This window comes from Ammodytes marinus, assembly GCF_949987685.1.
Source record: "Ammodytes marinus genome assembly, chromosome: 17".
Classification (NCBI taxonomy): domain Eukaryota; kingdom Metazoa; phylum Chordata; class Actinopteri; order Uranoscopiformes; family Ammodytidae; genus Ammodytes; species Ammodytes marinus.
In genome coordinates, this window is record NC_137221.1 from 28079095 (window position 1) to 28097932 (window position 18838).

Genomic DNA, 18838 nt, shown 5'->3' on the forward strand with positions numbered 1-18838 from the left:
TTAATATAGTTAAGATGAATAGAAAAATTAACAAAACAACATAACTTGCTAGCAGCCAGATAACTGGACTGAAGGACGGATGACCACTAGCTTTCGCTAATGTTAGTGGGGGCTACTGCCAAATATCTTGCTAAAAAATTAACCTGTATTTATAAATTCTGCCATTACTAAGAATATGTAAAACTTAAAATGTAGATAATTGAAACTACATACAAACATTTTTTAAAAATAATGTTTTTCCTGTTGCTGTTGTGGGCAGTAGATGCAGTGCGGCGTGGCATGGAGGCAATCAGCCTGTGGCACTGCTGAGGTGTTATGGAGGCCCAGGATGCTTCGATAGCGGCCTTAAGCTCATCCACAGTGTTGGGTCTGGTGTCTCTCAACTTCCTCTTCACAATATCCCACAGATTCTCTATGGGGTTCAGGTCAGGAGAGTTGGCAGGCCAATTGAGCACAGTAATACCATGGTCAGTAAACCATTTACCAGTGGTTTTGGCACTGTGAGCAGGTGCCAGGTCTTGTTGAAAAATGAAATCTTCATCTCCATAAAGCTTTTCAGCAGATGGAAGCATGAAGTGCTGAAATCTCCTGATAGCTAGCTGCATTGACCCTGCCTTTGATAAAACACAGTGGACCAACACCAGCAGCTGACATGGCACCCCAGACCATCACTGACTGTGGGTACTTGACACTGGACTTCAGGCATTTTGGCATTTCCTTCTCCCCAGTCTTCCTCCAGATTCTGGCACCTTGATTTCCGAATGACATGCAAAATTTACTTTCATCCGAAAAAAGTACTTTGGACCACTGAGCAACAGTCCAGTGCTGCTTCTCTGTAGCCCAGGTCAGGCGCTTCTGCTGCTGTTTCTGGTTCAAAAGTGGCTTGACCTGGGGAATGCGGCACCTGTAGCCCATTTCCTGCACACGCCTGTGCACGGTGGTTCTGGATGTTTCTACTCCAGACTCAGTCCACTGCTTCCGCAGGTCCCCCAAGGTCTGGAATCGGCCCTTCTCCACAATCCTCCTCAGGGTCCGGTCACCTCTTCTGGTTGTGCAGCGTTTTCTGCCACATTTTTTCCTTCCCACAGACTTCCCACTGAGGTGCCTTGATACAGCACTCTGGGAACAGCCTATTCGCTCAGAAATTTCTTTCTGTGTCTTACCCTCTTGCTTGAGGGTGTCGATGATGGCCTTCTGGACAGCAGTCAGGTCGGCAGTCTTACCCATGATTGCGGTTTTGAGTAATGAACCAGGCTGGGAGTTTTTAAAAGCCTCAGGAATCTTTTGCAGGTGTTTAGAGTTAATTAGTTGATTCAGATGATTAGGTTAAGAGCTCGTTTAGAGTACCTTTTCATGATATGCTAATTTTTTGAGATAGGAATTTGGGGTTTTCATGAGCTGTATGCCAAAATCATCAGTATTAAAACAACAAAAGACCTGAAATATTTCAGTTGGTGTGCAATGAATCTAAAATATATGAAAGTTCAATTATTATCATTACATTATGGAAAATAATCAACTTTATCACAATATGCTAATTATATGAGAAGGACCTGTATACGCACGTAATATATACGCGCGTAAAAATGTTGCTTTAGCGTGAGTGAAAATGTTGCTTTAGCGCGAGTGACGCATTTACGCGCGTAAACCAATGGTTCCCTATGGAAAAACGGCCGATTTCATACGCGTCTGTACGCGTGTAAAGTGCCTAGTGTGTTCGCACCTTAACTCCCGCCCGCCACAAGTGCCCAGGTATATATATTAAACCACACCCACATGTGTCAATCAAACGGAAGTGTGTGTAACCCAAAACAGTGTGCGTGACTTTTCAAAATAAACAATAAACAAATAAATCAAATGTCCATTTTGGCCCCTACAATATGTCTGCATTATTTATAATAGAGATCAGCCAGACAGGCGGTTTTAGGTCTCGTTGCCATGAGCCGCACGAGTGAAAAAATAAATGATCTGAGTTGCTTACAGTGTTGACAGAAAAAAAATCAGTAAAAACTTTTTAGTACGCTCTCCATCTCTGTCTTCATTGCACATCTGAAGATCAGAGCAGTGCAATTTAAGGAGAAGTTTTTTTCTTTTTATCAATAAGTTATTAGCCCGGGATATATTTAACAAATTATCAATTATAATGAGTAGTGTCTGATGGTTTATCACAGACACTAAGGTTGCGTTCCGAATCGCATACTCTTTCTTTTTTCTATTCTACATCAGGGGTGGCCAACCAGTCAGAGACAAAGAGCCCATTTTTTTACTGTTACTGCAAAGAGCCACATCGTACACACGGGTACACACAGTGGCGATTCCAGTGTGTTGATCCTGTTGAATATATTCTTGATTCTCAAAAGAACAAGACTTTTCAATATGTGCCTGTACTCAAGACTTTGCAGGCACTCTTGAAGAATAGGGACATTGCAGACGGAATCCTATCCACACATTCAAACAGTACTGACTATATTAAGTACATTTTTGATGGTAAAACCTTCAAACAAAATGACTTCTATTCCGGGGGAGAAACAAGACTCTCTATAATCCTTTATGTTGACGATTTTGAGGTGTGCAACCCACTTGGAACTTCGAGAAAAAAACACAAAATAACAGCTTTTTATTGGCTTTTGGCAAATGTGCCATCCAGGTTGCAATCTACATTAAAGGCCTACTTCACCGGTTTGAATATGAAGGTGTATTGAATTCTGAGATCCTATGTAGTATAAATGTGCAAAAAAAATTGAAATTGGTTCATCCTAGCCTGAGAAAAGGCAGAAAGAGTGTTTTTTTTAACCCTATATTAATCTTACTGTGACATCACAGTAAGATAAATATAGGGTTAAAAAAAAAACCTTACTTTGTAAATATTACTGTGATTTCTCCTACTGTGACATCACAGTAATATTTACAAAGTATTTTTTTTTTTAACCCTATATTTATCTTACTGTGATGTCACAGTAAGATTAATATAGGGTTAAAAAAAAAACTCTTTCTGCCTTTTCTCAGGCTAGGATGAACCAATTTCAATTTTTTTTGCACATTTATACTACATAGGATCTCAGAATTCAATACACCTTCATATTCAAACCGGTGAAGTAGGCCTTTAACATCAGTACATTTAGCTTTACTTTGCAAAGCGGTTGATGTCAAACAGTTTGAATACAAAGCAGTTTTGGAACCACTCTTGAAAGATCTTGCCATTCTTGAACAGGAAGGGATTTTCATTTCTAGCGTTGGAAAAAATATTAAAGGAACTGTACACTGTGTTGTAGCTGATAACCTTGGTGCACATTCGATCAGTGGATTGGTTGAAAGTTTTACAGGGCCATACATCTGTAGATTTTGCCTTGGACATTCTTCAGAGTACCAGACACGGGAAGTGCGGACTGGAGTGTTTCCACCTCGGACAAAGAAGGACCATAGTTTGCATCTACAAACTTTGCGAGAAACTCCAAATTTAACACATTGTTTTGGCGTAAAGCGTTCATGTCCACTGACTGACAAATTGAATCACTTTCACTTTGTCTGTGGGTATCCACCGGATATTCTGCACGACCTGTTTGAAGGCATCGTCCCAAGGGAACTTGCATTGTGTTTCCAGATTTTTACCAAGAAGAAGTACTTTAGTTTGGCTGTACTGAACGAGTTAATCACAAGTTTTCCCTATAAAGGCGCAGACAAAGCAAACAGTCCTCAAGCTATCCCTCAAAGCTATGTTAATCGCAGAACTATAGGTGGAAATGCCCATGAAAATTGGGCCCTAATATGGTTGCTGCCTCTCATTGTTGGTTCATGGGTACCTGAAGGTGATTCTGCCTGGCAGGTTATTATGACCTTAAAAGACATAGTTGAGTTGTCCGTTGCACCTGTGCACACAGTTGAAACTATTGCTTACCTTGACTTGAAAATATCTGAACATCGTGACAGATTCCTTGCAGTTTTTCCAGAACAAAAATTGATACCCAAACATAATTTTTTGGAACATTACCCTGCATTGATTGAAGAATATGGGCCTCTGGTTGGTGTTTGGACAATGCACTTTGAAGCAAAACACAGCTTTTTTTAAGCAAATTGTGAGGCACTCTAAGAATTTCATAAATGTTTTGTTGACCCTTTCTACTAGACATCAGGGGCCGTATTCACAAAACATTTTATCTTAGCGCTAAGAGTAGGGGAGAACGGGGTAATTTGTCACATGGGTTGGATGTCACATTCGTTATATCTCGCCACCAGAGCGCGCTAGCTCTGAAATGTTGATATAAAAAAGGTCCAGAATTGGGATCAGAGGTCACATACATAGACTTCCTTGGAGTTAGACTGCTGCATTTCAGGTGAGAGGATGTTTTGTGTTTTTCATGTCAAATTCAAAATATTTTGCTTCTCAGTATTTTTCTTCTAGGCTTTTACACAATGGGTTTATAACAAAACACTTGTTACCCTCAGAAAGTGTGAAGGGTAAACTATAGTTTAGATTGTGGTTAGCAAGCTAATTAGTTGTCAGATGGTTGTTGGCCTTGATGCTAGTAAGAAATTCAAGTTGGGGTTGGTCGTCAAATTTTTTGGGGGGTTGGTTGTCACATGTTATCTCAAGGCTGCAGCCAGAAAAGGAACCCAATAACGAAAGAAATGGTCCAGCTGTATCCTCACTGACACCCCAGAGAAGGAAAGAATAGAGCAGGAAAAGGCAGCTAGCAAGCAAAAGAAAAAAGAGCAACACAATCAAAACAACCCAGTGCATCCCAAACTAGACCAGCTGCCAAGGCTACAGAACGTTATGTAGGCCTATTTGTCAACTTGACAATGCAATTAAACATTCAAATTTGGTTCTGCCTCCTTGCCTTCTTTTTAAGATTTTTCCCATTAAGATAACATTGTGACAAACAACCCCATAGTGTATGACAACCGACCCCTTGATGGGGTTGGTTGTCACAATGTGTCAGAGTGTCTTTGATGGTAAATTACTTCTTCATTACAATAAGTTGGAAAAAAAGAGAGACACACATTTCTAGCCAACACCTTAAGCTTCAATTTAATGTAGGAATGGCTATTGACAGATGTTTTGGTGATGAGCAATTCTCACTAGAGTAAAAAGTGTGCCTACTTACCCCGTTCTCCCCTACTCCTAAGGAGCACTAAAAGTTCTTAGTAAGGAGAAATTTCTTAAAACCTATTCACAAAGCTGATAAGATCAACTTTTACTAAGGAATGGGAGGGACTCCTAAGCTAAGACTAGAGGGCGGTGTTGACCCTGTTGCTATGGATGATGTCATGTTCATACCTTCTATGCCCACAGTGATTGGCTGAGAGGGAATGAGAGCTAAGAGTGAGTTTATGATAGAACCACTGTGGGAGATATCCATATCGTGTCGCTGTATTAAAGTGAAGAGTTTTTATATACAATTAATGACAAGTAACACTTATTTAACATGAAACCAAGATACTGCAGGGTTTCCCACACATTCGTTCACAATTAACCTACAATAGCGCCACATAGGTCTATTCATTTAAAATTTTACAATGATTTGAATCGGAAAAAATATCCTCATTGAACAGCTGCACGCCATGCACTCTCACTGTATTTCCCTCAACGGCGGACTATGCAGCAATAGTCTGACAGCGATAAACCAGGAAATTCACAATTTAGAAACAACAACTGGCAAAATTGTAAAGTGCATGTGGAAGGAAAAAGGCGAGACACGCAACTATACAGTAGCGGACCTGTGGAATGGAGGAGATGGAAGCGCCACATATGGGCCTACTCTAGTAACAAATTAAACCCAAACGTGACACCAACAGTAACTTTCAGTGCATCGTAAACCCAAAGCAACTGCAGGAAAAGGAACTTAATAATTAATAAATAATTTTTTATATAAATATAATAAATATAAATGTGTCTATACTTTCTAAATATAGCTTTACTAAGATCATTAAACCCTTACAGCTATTAAGGTACCTTTTGTAAAGCTCACTAGCATTAAATCTCTCCAAAATGCCATCAAATGAGTGTCTGTGATTTACTCTTAGTGACTTAGGAGTCCTCTCGAGGACTCCTAGCTTTTCATAGATTTAGGAGCTAGTTTTGGCGCTAAAATGCTTTGTGAATTACACTTATCTTAAAAAGTTAGGAGTCCTAAAATTAGGAGTGAGACGCCCCTTATTTTTGAGAGTTACTCCTAAATCAGCACCTTAGGACCTACTCTTAGCCTTAAAATGTTTTGTGAATACGGCCCCAGTTGTTTATGGCATACCACTTGCATACAGATGTTGGAAAACAGGCATTGTGTGTAACAAAAATATCTGAATTGCCTTTAGAAGTGCTGCATTCAGACATACAGGAAGCTTTAAGAGAAACGTCACCACTTCTTTCTACGGTGCAGTTAACACTGTCACATACTATGGAACAAGGTACAGTGTAGGGATGATATTAACACATGGCTCTACTGGTGGACTACCTGACTTTGCTGAGATTATTCAGATAGCCATTTTGGATAGCTGTGTACATTTTCTTGTAAAGTTACGTGCTGCCTGGTATGAAGACCATCTAATGCCTCATTTCCACCGAGTAGAGCGGGTCGGATCGGAGCGGTTCGGTCCGGGTAGTTTGGCTTTTCATTTGTAAAAAGTTGGGTAGGGTACGGTTTAAGCGCACCTAACCGCTCTGAGCCGCTCCAGATCTCAGTACTCCTCCGTAGGGGTACTAGCCGCCTGAAAGCGGACCGAAAATGCGGATCTACACGCTGCCGTCATTTGATTGGTTGGTCGAAAGAATCATTTCCGCCATGTGTATTCATCTCGGCAAGAGTGAAGAGAGTCTGTGTTTAGGTGAAAATGTGAGCACAGCACTGTTTATTGTTTGGTGTTTTTCCTCGTCATTTATAATCAGTTGGTTTAGTTACGTGTCCCACTGCTACGTAGCTGCCGCAGCCAGCACTGTTTGCTCACTGAGTTGCACCGAGCCGTCTCTGTGTGTTTACGCCATAGCCTAGATAGTTTTTGTTACTAGAATCATTTACCCAAGTGTTTGAATAATTGAAACTGAATCAGGCCTTCTTGAAAGCAGGTGAAGTTTACTTGCAAACAGCATACAAGGGAATCAACAATGTATCTGGGTTGGTACATGGTTGAATACAAAGAAATGAACAGTGTACATGGGATTATATGCAAGAGAAGGTGGTGTGTGCGCAAACACATACTAGGTTTGGTGTGTCCAGCCCTTGTTTTGCTGGCGAAAGCAGAAATGTTTTTAATTAGGCAGATAACAGAATATGGGAAATTTAGGGAGTCTTTTTTACTCCCCCATCAACTTTCAACCACTGTGCACATGAATGTGTCATACCTCTGTATGTGCCAAAATCTTATTAGGCAGTTTTCTTCTTCAAGGCTAAACAACAGTTGTAGCAAAAACACTTTGGAGTTCTTTAAGTTTACTGGGACAAAGTTCAACAGGCAGAAAGCATGTATTGAGCATTAAAATATTATACAATCATAAGGCAAATTAAATTCTAGTAACAGTTTTAGGCTAAATACACGCTCACAACACGGGGGGAATAAATAAAGAAGCGGCTGGTTTGACCAAGCAAAAACGAGAGACCGCTGGCTTGACCACAGTTGGTCGAAATAATCATTTCCGCCGTGTGTAGTCACCTCGGCTAGAGTGAAGAGAGTCTTGTTTTGGCGAAAATGTGAGCGCGGCACTGTTTATTGTGTGGTGTTTTTCCTCGTCATTAAAATAATCAGTTGGCTACACTGTGTCCCACTGCTACGATGTCACGTAGCCAGCGCTGTTCGCTCACTGTCTATCAGTTGCACCGAGCAGTCTCTGTGCTCACAACAACACGGTGGGAATAAATAAAGAAGCGGCTGGTTTGACCAAGCAAGAACGAGAGACCGCTTGCTTGACCACAGTTGTTCCACAACCCTATAGTTTGACCCATATTCTGGCGGCGGATATCGCAGTCCAGCCTAAACCCCGCCCTACCAGTAAGGGTAGGGTCATAAACCCCGCCCTACCAGTAAAGGTAGGGTCCGCGGTGGAAACAACACCGAGATTCTTAAAAGTGAGCTGTCCCGCTCTGAGCCGCTCCGATCCGACCCGCTCTACTCGGTGGAAATGAGGCATAAGATCCTTTCAACTGGAAGACACTGGGAAAATGGCTGTTTTGGAGCAGCAGAAACTTGATGATGTGTACCCCTTGGCTGCATACAGTGTGGGAGGAAAACGCCTGGTTGTACTCAAACATCACATATGTTGCTCATTTTAGGTAATTTAAATTAATTATGTTAATCTGTTTATCTTATCATATCTGTAATGCATGTATCTGGAAATATAACCACAGTGTTTTAATCATAACTTAAAGAGGACCTATGATGCTTTTTGACTTTTATGACCTATAAACGTTTTTATGATGATTTATAGTCATGCTTAACTAGGGCTGTCCCCGACTCGGAATTTTCTCAGTCGAATCTGATCTGCCTGTTCAAACCAGAGATTCGACTATTCGTGATACTATTTGTCAATCAGAAAAGTGCTTTGGAGTGAGATATTTGACCAACCGTCAACCCGAAAACAGTTGAAAACAGACTTTAAGACCACCGAAAATGGAGCTTAATATAAACAACCTCCAGGTTGGATATATTTTAAAAAACAGTTTACGTGTGAACCGGGGAGTTGGAGCGCAGCTGAAGCGCGAGCGTGCCTGAGCCTCGGCGAGCCCGTGAGAGAGAAACAACACAGAGCCGTTGACGGCTGAAGAGAATGGTGATTCGCGCGAGTAAAAAAGACGAGATGCTCGCGGTCAACAGGGGCTTAATTGTTTCCAAGGCGACCTATCTTTATTACAGCACATAGCAGAGCAGAATCAATAAGCATATATGGTGTGCAATTTGCACAGCGCAAACGTATACATCTGCTTTGGGTTGCGTTCCGAATCGCATACTTTCTACTATATAGTATGTAGAAAAAAGATTTAGGATGTCCCGATTCTTGTGGCCAGATTTAGGATGGTTAGAATACCCGGATGGTCTACTTCATGCGGCCAAGATTGTTAGTGTTGAAAAGTGCATCCTATTTGGGCGATTCTGACCCACAATCCAGTGCGCACGTGAAGTGACGTAACATCGACGAAGCCTATAGGCAGGGTTTTTCCTGCATAGAGAAAATTTTGGCGCCCGCCAAAGCAGATTTATCCAGCGCCAAAGGAAAATCAGGAGCGCCAAAATGATAAAGATTGAGAATAAATATAGCCATTTAAAACCTCTCCAAATTCAGCCCAATTTAAGTCATCCTTCTTGAGGGGCTGGCCAATAACTTGAATTTCATTTTCGATTACTATTACGGCTTCCCTCAATCATGAAAACAAAATAATCGTTATTAAACTATCATTGTTCCGCACGCCGGGGCAGGCAGGCTTTTAAATGCAGCAAACCCTTCTTTCAGCCGTGAGCTCCGCTCGGCCCCTCCCTCACCTGATAGTTTTAGCTATCGGCTGTTCCAGAGAGTAGGAGGGAGATGTTGCGCATTGCCGGGTGTTTTGAAAAACTTCTAAATGACGAGAATAAAGGTAAAACTAATTGTGTTGTCTGAAAACACTTCAGACTCACAACAAACTAAAATAATGTGCAAGATATGTCACGCGCGGACACGCGAGTCACGTAACATACGCGACCGCGATAGAGAGAGAGAGAGAGAGAGAGAGAGAGAGAGAGAAAAACAGGCATACGACCTGATCTGCACCTCTAAACATCCCGACCAATTTGTTTATTCACTTTAAGTTGAATCATAGTGGTCTATGACCAAGTAATCAATGAATAAAAAACACAGGAAGTTTAAAGCTCCTTGACTCCTAGCCACAACTGTCAACACTACAGTGCAATTGTCTGTCCACTCTGCTCCTTGACGTAAATAAATCATTCCCTTACATTTAATGCTATCAAAAGACGTGCCCTATCAACACCATTTACAACTGGTTATTTTTATTTTTACATATTTATTTTATTCAATTATTAAAAATACGTTTCACTTATTTAGCCTATTTCTATTCTCCCTGTTTTCAGTTCAATTAGGCCTTTGTTGAAAGTCCAAAGTCATGGTGTTATTAGAAAAAAACCTTGTTAAAAGTAAAATAAATGCATAATGTTCTTAAATCAATAATTAACTGTCTTTAGTAATCGTGATAACACAATGTGATTACTCAAAATAATCATGATTATGATTTTTTCATAATCGAGCAGCCCTACCTTCTTGCAATTTCCATGGTTTAGATCAATTAGAAACAATTAAAGCATTAAATAGGTAGGCCTAGTCATTATTAGTATTTTGACTTCATATCTACAGGTTGTTTATTGTGATTTCATAAGCGTCAGTGAGCTCCATGGTTACGCAGTGATTGACAGGCTGACTGAAATGCTCTTTATCTGGACAGAAACTGCCCTCTCCCAACCCCACACCCTCTTTAAATACACAAACCGTTTGCCTTTACTGTTGCACAGTCGCAACTCCAAAAAAAGTTGGTCGCGTACTGACCCCCCAAAGGCCCATTCTGAGCCAGGAAAAACCCTGATAGGTCCATGTTATGAAAACAAACGGGGATGCGACGGATATAAAAGCAAGAGGCAAGATCAAGGCGCAATGTTATGATGAAATAAGAGAGAAAAGTATGTCCCAATAGTATGTCTACTGCATCCTAACTAGATTCTTTTTATCGTCGGATGTAGTATGTAGAACAGAAAAAAGAAAGAGTATGCGATTCGGAACGCAACCTTGGTTTTTTCTTTTGCCATTTCCTCTTTAGTTTTCACCACTCTTCTTCTATGGCGTTTGACCTAACGTGACACATTACCGCCACCTATTGCCCTGGCATGATAACGTCAGTGTTTTGCTCTTATTTTCTCTTCTAATATAATGGACACTGACTGAAAAAAAAAAAGACGATGGTTCGACTTGAAGAATCTGCGTCGACTGCGGGGGTTCATGACTGATGATTCGAATCATCGACTTTCAGGGGGCAGCCCTATGCTTAACCATACAAAATTATCAAATAATGACTTACATGCATTTCGACGTATTCCCTGCTGACCGTCTGGGGTGTCTGTGCAGAGCACTAGACACTATTCTAGCCAGTCGAGAAGTCACGTGTTCAAAGCGGCTTGACGCTTTGTAACTTCGTGACGTCGCATGTAACTTGGTGTCGTCACCACGCGGATGTTTCCATGTATAGTAATGCTGTCACTTCCTTGCTCGCGTCTGCCTCGCGCCCTTATAGGTCCATGCTCGCGCTTCCCGCCACTGAAAGTGTTCCGGAAGGAAGGTAACCAATCACAACGGAGTGGGGTTTGCAGGAGGGGGCGGGGGGAGCGGAGATGGCCGAAGCACAGGCGGAGGCAGCGGAGATGGCCGAAGCACAGGCGGAGGCAGCGGAGATGGCCGAAGCACAGGCATGCTGGATCGCCAAAATCAGAGAAAGAGCTTCCCGAAAATCTACATAGTTTTTTGTGATGTGATTCGTGTCAGGTTGCTCTATAGCAGTGTAAAACAAGAAATTAAGACCAGAAAAGTAGTATAATAGGTCCTCTTTAAACACAATATACTAACAATTTCCTGAAAATCATAATACCTTATTGAAACACGTATTATAAACCAGTGTAGTTCCATTTGAATAATTCTAAACTTCTACCAACTGCTTACATTTTAAAAAGATGTTAAACATTTATAAATTGAATTTGCACACATAATTATATGTACATTATTTTCAATTATGTTTTAGTTATTAAATGTTTGAATATAATTCCATATTCTTAAAATAATTTAATTCTAAAAAATCCACTTGCATGTTTCTGCCTGTTGAATAGACATTCACCATGTATTTCTTTACTTCTTAAAAATGTGCAATTAAATCACAATAGACATGGCGACACAGCTAAGTTGCCAGTTATATTTCCTTTATTTACTTGGCATTCTGCTGATACAACTTTTAATTTAATTGAAAGAACACATGTTTAAGTTTTATTTACAAAAGTTACAACAATTTGTAATAGGTAATAATGATTAGTAAGTTAATTTTTTTTATTACAAATACACATTTTATTTTATTTATTTTTTAATTCTTTACTAAATTTATTCTGGTGGAACACTCTAGGCTCTTCTTTATTCTTTGTATGTCTATTCTCATCTATAAAAGTATGCTTGTTATGATATTTAATTTGTCTATTCCCATTCTTGTCAGGTTGGCAAAGATGGAAGCAAAGCTCCGAGTATTACTAGAGGACCGAATTGAGAAGCTTGTCCTTCCTTTAGGAATCCCCTCCACTGTGGAGGAGCTGCAAACTGTTGTGAAGGAGACCTTTGGAATTTCGGGCGAGTTCAGTCTTCAGTATTTGGACTCTGAATTTGAAGATTTCTTTACTCTTCTTGAAAGCGACCAAATTAAACACAAAGACACGATAATGGTTGTTCAGGCTGACCCAATCATTCTTACCTTTCATCAGCTTGATGAAAGCGTGGGCAGTCACTTGAGTCAAACGTCAACTGATTATGAATCTACCTCATATGCAGAGTCAAGTGCATCACATGCAGAATCATCTACCGGAACGTCTTCTTCACAGGACACCATTATTCTGCCCAAGTGAAGTACCACAGAACGATGTCAGCCATGGCCAAAGCAGTTCCCCATTCCACTATTTGCATATGAAACTGAGATGTACCTTGAAAGTGCCTCTGATTACTACAAGAAGAATGGAACTGTTCTGACTACCTCAAAAGTAAAGGCAGACATTCTTGAGAAGCTGGTCGAAACTATTTATGCATATACAGCCTATCCATCAAGTGCACAGGTATGTTATGTTGCTGAGGCACTTGTAAACAAATATCCATGTCTCAAAGAACCTGGCTCCTTCGCAGGTTACTATGGCTGGCAACAAAGTATCAAATACAAGATGGCACATTATCGCTCTAAACTCAGAGGCTATGGTGTTCCCGAGGTGATGTGCAATGCACTGAAACGCAAGAGCCCTGCAGACCAGAAGCCTGCCAAAAGTGTAAAAAAGCCTAGAAAGGCAGAAGTGAACTATCTTCCCCCTTACCCAGCAGGAGAGGATGAAAAAAGCCAGGAACAAGAGAGGCTTCAGTTGCTTACTGAAGTAAAGAAAAAAGACAACAACAAATTGATAAAAGAAAAAATGGCCAAAACATTTGCGCACAGAAGAAACGAAATGGTCAACCTATCACCCAGCATCGAGGACATCAAAGCCAGATGGCCCGCTTTATTTGAGGCATCTCATGTGAGTTAAAGAGTTGGGAAAATTAGATATGGGCACTAATATATGTATTATTGTAATATTTTAGGCTTTAATACTGGTTTCATTGTTTGTCTTCTAGATTCAGGATGAGTTTCACAGAATCACAATGGTGAACCTTGAATCCAAGTTCATGTCCAAGCTGGATGAATACACTCCCAAGCTTCTGAGCCTCTTCCAGTCCAAGGGAGGATCCATCGGGTTGAGGTTGCATGCTATCCTACTCAGAAGTTATCCTTCAGTTAGTATTTAATTTAATCACTCTAGGGCAGGGGTTCTCAACCTTCTGCAAGCTGGGCCCCCCCCAAAGCTGGGTCATTGCAGTTGGGCCCCCCCACCGCCCCCCTGACAACACCCCCCCCCCCCCCCCACACACACACACCACCCTACATAAGCCCCTTTTACACAGAGATTGCGGCATATTGACGAAACAACATCACTCCAAAATGCCGGCTTTGCTTGCTTCTGTGTTATTTACACAGAACCAAGCAACGCCGGCCTGCTGGCGCATCAGTAGCGCCTTTTACACAGCGCTCCGGAATGAAAGAGGTGCTTGTAAACAGCGTCAGGTGTGACGTAAACATTTAGCGCCGCGCCGGTCAGCTGCTTTACAACAACAATACTGGCCGGTGAATTGAGAGCAGAAGTGCTGGAGCTTGCAGTAAGAGGGCCGTATTTTACTGTCCCCACGATGTGCCAGTTGATCTCGCTACGCGCTGAGTCCAACATCTCTGGGACTGTTAACCAAACTGACAAAAATCACTCCGCTGCTCACTGCTTCACCTGTGTCTGTGTGTGTGTGTGTTTGTGTGACAGGTTGGTTGTGAGCGAGTCTCTTTGTGAGACAGACATAAACATACACACAGTGTGTGAAGTCACGTTACTGTAGGCAGAAATAAAGTGTGGATATACGCTCAGACTTAGGATAATAATAGCGGCGGCGGAATCCAGTCAAGACGATGTGAGTACGTTTGGCCGCATATTAAGACAGTAACTTCAGGCTGCAGCCCGCAATGTAAACGTTCCGCAGTAATTTTCTCCATGAATTGTTATTTATGTTGGGGGATAATGCTTTGTTAGCTAGATGGAACTCTTGTTAAACATATTGGCCGATTAGAATTATTATTTGTAGAGTGTGCGAGTCTTGAGTTGTGTTAGCAAAACAGTAGCTCTGTGGCTAACAGCTGAGCCCGAGCCTTCAGTCAGCTGAAGCAGACAGTCTAGCGGGGCGAGCAGACTATTCCCCCGTTACTAGGTCGTTCCTATTTACTTGCGTAACTACGTTTTAGTTACATAAGAACCTAGAGCAAGAGCCCTCCGCTGCGCGTCGGGCTCCTGCTTCAGCTTGTCGGTCTTTATTTCTAGCAAGTGACCCGTTCGCTATACTTTATCCCTTACTTAGCCTAGCCTAGCTTTCCCATTGTACAACTTCTCCTGGGCAGAAATAGACTCATACACTCTGCAAAATGAAGCGCGGGGGTTTGGATTGAGCAACGGACCTTATGATCAGCTAGATTATACGCCGTTCCTTTTATTTGGTGATTTTTACGGGACATCAGGCCGCCGTGGTTAATGGTAAACACACGTCCTTCAACTGCTAACATGGTCGCATGTTTAGAACGTAGACTATGGAACGTCAAACGCCCCCCAGTTCCGCATCAACAAGCTGGAGCATTTAAACAGAGAGGCGGAACTGATCGTGTCGGGAATCTTACTACCCCCCCGAGGTAGTAAAATTCCCGGAACGATCACTCGCACCTTTCTTCCCTCGTTCCGCAACTGTCGCATTTATACAGCAGGGCGGAGGGCCGAAAGGCCGGCATATTCCCGGCTTTCACTGGCTGTGTAAAAGGGGCTATAGATAGATAGATAGATAGATAGATAGATAGATAATCTATTATTGTTATTATCACAAGGGCTAGGCCAGTGGCGCACCTTTTAACGTTAAATGCATCATTCTGGTGCACTTTAAAAGCTAATTATGAGATCGTATCAATGAGACACTGAGGAAATGTTTTTTTTTTAAATCTCCTTAGAAGAGAAGAAAATAGTAGCCTAAATAGAAAATACACAGAATAAATTCTACAATAGGTATACCTGTTATGAAAAAGCTTCACAAAACAAAGTCTATGATTAATGGGAAACACTGCTGTCTGACAACCCAGTTCAGAGAATGTTTCAACTATTGAGTCAATCAAGATATTAACTTTAAAAAAGGGACCATTTACATTTTAACATTGAGGAGAACACATTAAGCACTGTCCTCTCACAGATTTTTTTTTTTTTACCATCAAACTCTTGAGTCTGAAATAGTTGGGAAATATAGCCTATAGTTTCAGGTAAGAAATCTTCCCAGCCCTTACACTTTCATTTTTGTCCGTTTTGGGAAGAAGGTTGTCTTTAATATTTGGAAAGTGGCCAGCTTTAGCTCAAAATGCTACCTGCGATTAATGTGCTGTGCAGCCTGAACGCGGAGTTGTGAGTGTCTCAGTGGCGATTTCAGGAAATTTTGACTGGGGGTGGCCAAGGTGGGCCACAGAGCTAGAGTGGGGTGGCCATCGCACCCCTGAATGAATAGCATGTGATATGCTGTACAGCCAATTCAAAGATGATTTATAATCCCAAATGCCCAAATCATGTTAGTATTCATTGTAATGTTTGTCAGAAAACTAAACCCCTGAAGGGAGGTCTGGGGGCATCCCCCCCAGAAGATTTTTTTGTGTTTTTAACATGTAATCTAAGCATTCTGGTGCATTCTGGTGCATTCTGGCGAAGATAATAAATATTATTTCAGTTCAGATGAATAGTAAAATTAGCAAGACAACATAACTTGCTAGCAGCCAGATGCCTAACAACTGGACAGAGGGACGGATGACAACTAGCTTTTGACCAAATATCTTGCTAAAAAATAAACCTTTATTTATGAAATTCTGCCCTTACTAAGAACATGTTACACTTGCTAACTACAAACTTAAATTTTTTTATTCAGATTACAAATCTGCTGGGACACGTGCCCATACATGTGCATGGGTGGCACGCATGTCACAAGCACACTTATGCTGTTTTCAAGACCTTTGCTGAACAGAGACCAGTTCTAGTGGCGACAGTCCTACCATTAATTTAGTAGTTGAAAATTGCAAACTGATCTCATATCAGTGGATTGGAGTGTTTGTGTGATGAACTTGGCAACTACCTATCAAAAAAAGTTATATATCATTTACTGATAAGAGTATATGTGTTTTCATTGTGTGTTTGTTTTTTCAGCAATACCTGAATGGAACCCAGGCCCGGCACCTTTCCTACAACGACTTTATCAACAAAGAGCTGATTCTGTTCTCCAACTCTGACAATGAGAGATCCATCCCATCCTTGGTGGACGGTGCGTATACTCTCCTCGTCTCTGTCATCTGTTTGGTGTGCTACTTCTCTCATAAGTAGTGACAGAATCATTCATTCCACCATTCTATTCTAAAACTATTCAGTTAAAAGCATCACTGTCTGTCTGTCGATGATGGCTTGTGTGTGTGTTTTTTGAAAAGGTTTGAAGCCCGGCCAGAGGAAGGTGCTCTTCACCTGCATGAAGAGGAATGACAAGAGGGAAGTGAAGGTGGCACAGCTGGCTGGTTCAGTGGCAGAGATGTCAGCCTACCATCACGGAGAGGTAACAGTCAACCTCATGGCTTCCACGCATGACAAACAAATGTATTAAGAGGCATTATGCCAGTGGGGAAGATTTAAAGAAAAAAAAAATCCATCCGTTGTAAAATCATAAAACTTTAAGTGAGTGAATGTTTCTATATTTTTCATTTTTTTAAACCTATGTTCCGTAGCTTGCATGTAGAGGTATTGAAGTGATTCTCAATTCTTTTATGACCAATGTTATGTTTCTATGTCCTGCTTTTCCATTTGTCCCTTGTAGCAAGCCCTCATGATGACCATAGTCAACTTGGCCCAGAACTTTGTGGGCAGCAACAACGTGAACATCCTGCAGCCTCTGGGTCAGTTCGGTACTCGCATCAACGGAGGCAAAGACGCTGCCAGCCCTGGTTACATCTTCACCATGCTCAGGTAAAGCACCAGCAGAGAGACGTACCCGTTTGTTGTGTTCTCTCTTCTGATTGGATATCAGGTTGTGGGATCCCAGAAAAGTTTATTTGCTGATTACATGCAGAATGGGTGACTGAGAGACCTGTGTTATGAAGCGCGCGCACACTATATAAGTGATCACTGTATGACTATAGAGCGATTTAACACGTATATCAACATAAATATATCGCTCACTTCACCTTTTAACTTTCACTCTCAAATTTGAAAGTGTATTGAACTATGAAAATAAAATATGCCTTGTGATTCAGTTTCTTTCTTATCTCAAACGGTAAAGTTTAGAAGAATTATAATTTTAATGGTGGTCTGATTTCAACCTATAGTCCTCTGTCCAAGCTGTTGTTTCCAGCGCTGGACGGCAACCTGCTCAAGTTCCTGTACGATGACAACCAGAAGGTGGAGCCAGAGTGGTACATCCCCATCATCCCCATGGTGCTGGTCAACGGAGCTGAAGGCATCGGCACCGGCTGGGCCTGTAAGATAGCCAACTACGACGTCCGGGAGATCGTCAACAACATCAACAACCGCTTACTCAAACACCAGGACCCACTGCCAATAGTAAACTGCCCTCACAAACTTTTAATTTCTATTTGAAAGATCCTATATTATGTATTTTTTCAGTTTCAGATTTGTATTACTTACTAGAAACTTGTTTTCATGGTGAAGTGTCCAAAAATCCCTTTTCACTTCTCACACTGGCATTGCTGTGTGATTTTTTAAGACCACGTGACCACCCAAAAGTTGTGTGATTTGCCAAAAATCACGTCAATAAAAAAAATAAAAATAAATAATAAAAAAATAAGCCGGCTGTGTCTGCAATAGTGTATTACAGAACAGTTAGTGGCGTTCGGAGCGCAGGATCTAGGCCGACTATAGACTACTGACAAAAATCACACAACACATTTCATCTATTTATTAACAATATTTATGAATTTAAGCTATATTTTGCTGCTCCAACTCAAATTCAGCCCAGCCAGGCGATAGTTAAGTTTCAGTTTCGTTTTCATCTCCGTGGTATAGAGCCGTTTGGACCAGCTGATCGGTTTTCGTCAGCGGGAGTCAGTCTGCGTTCCAGTTGTACTGGGAAGTCGGATTTATGGTGCCAGTGATAATTGAACTAAATAATAAAATAAAGCTATCTCCTCCTTCCTATATCTGTCTATCTTTATCTCTCCACTGCACACTCAGTCACTACTATCCATGCTAAAAGGAAGCAGGATTGTAACCTCATTTAGCACATTATTTTTAAATATTTTATATTATTTTTCTTTTTTTTTTCTCCCCCATCTAATTTTGCCGATTTTTAGAAAAATGTGTTGGTTTGTAAGCGCTAAGGGAGCATGTTTAACCTTACATTTTAAATGTATTTTATTTGTGCTACACAGGCTTAGATATTAAGGTTTTGGTAGACGTTGACAATTCGTACTATTTTTTTCAGAAAACC

At 41.2% G+C, this 18838-nt stretch overlaps 1 long non-coding RNA gene across 1 annotated transcript; it reads left to right on the forward strand.

The window, feature by feature from the left end:
• Positions 1 to 16566: 16566 nt before the first annotated feature.
• On the forward strand, positions 16567 to 17276 carry LOC307263984. The gene is made up of 3 exons (XR_013845302.1): positions 16567 to 16669; positions 16830 to 16951; positions 17210 to 17276. It is a non-coding gene; the product is annotated as an uncharacterized lncRNA (long non-coding RNA).
• The last annotated feature ends 1562 nt before the right edge of the window (positions 17277 to 18838 follow it).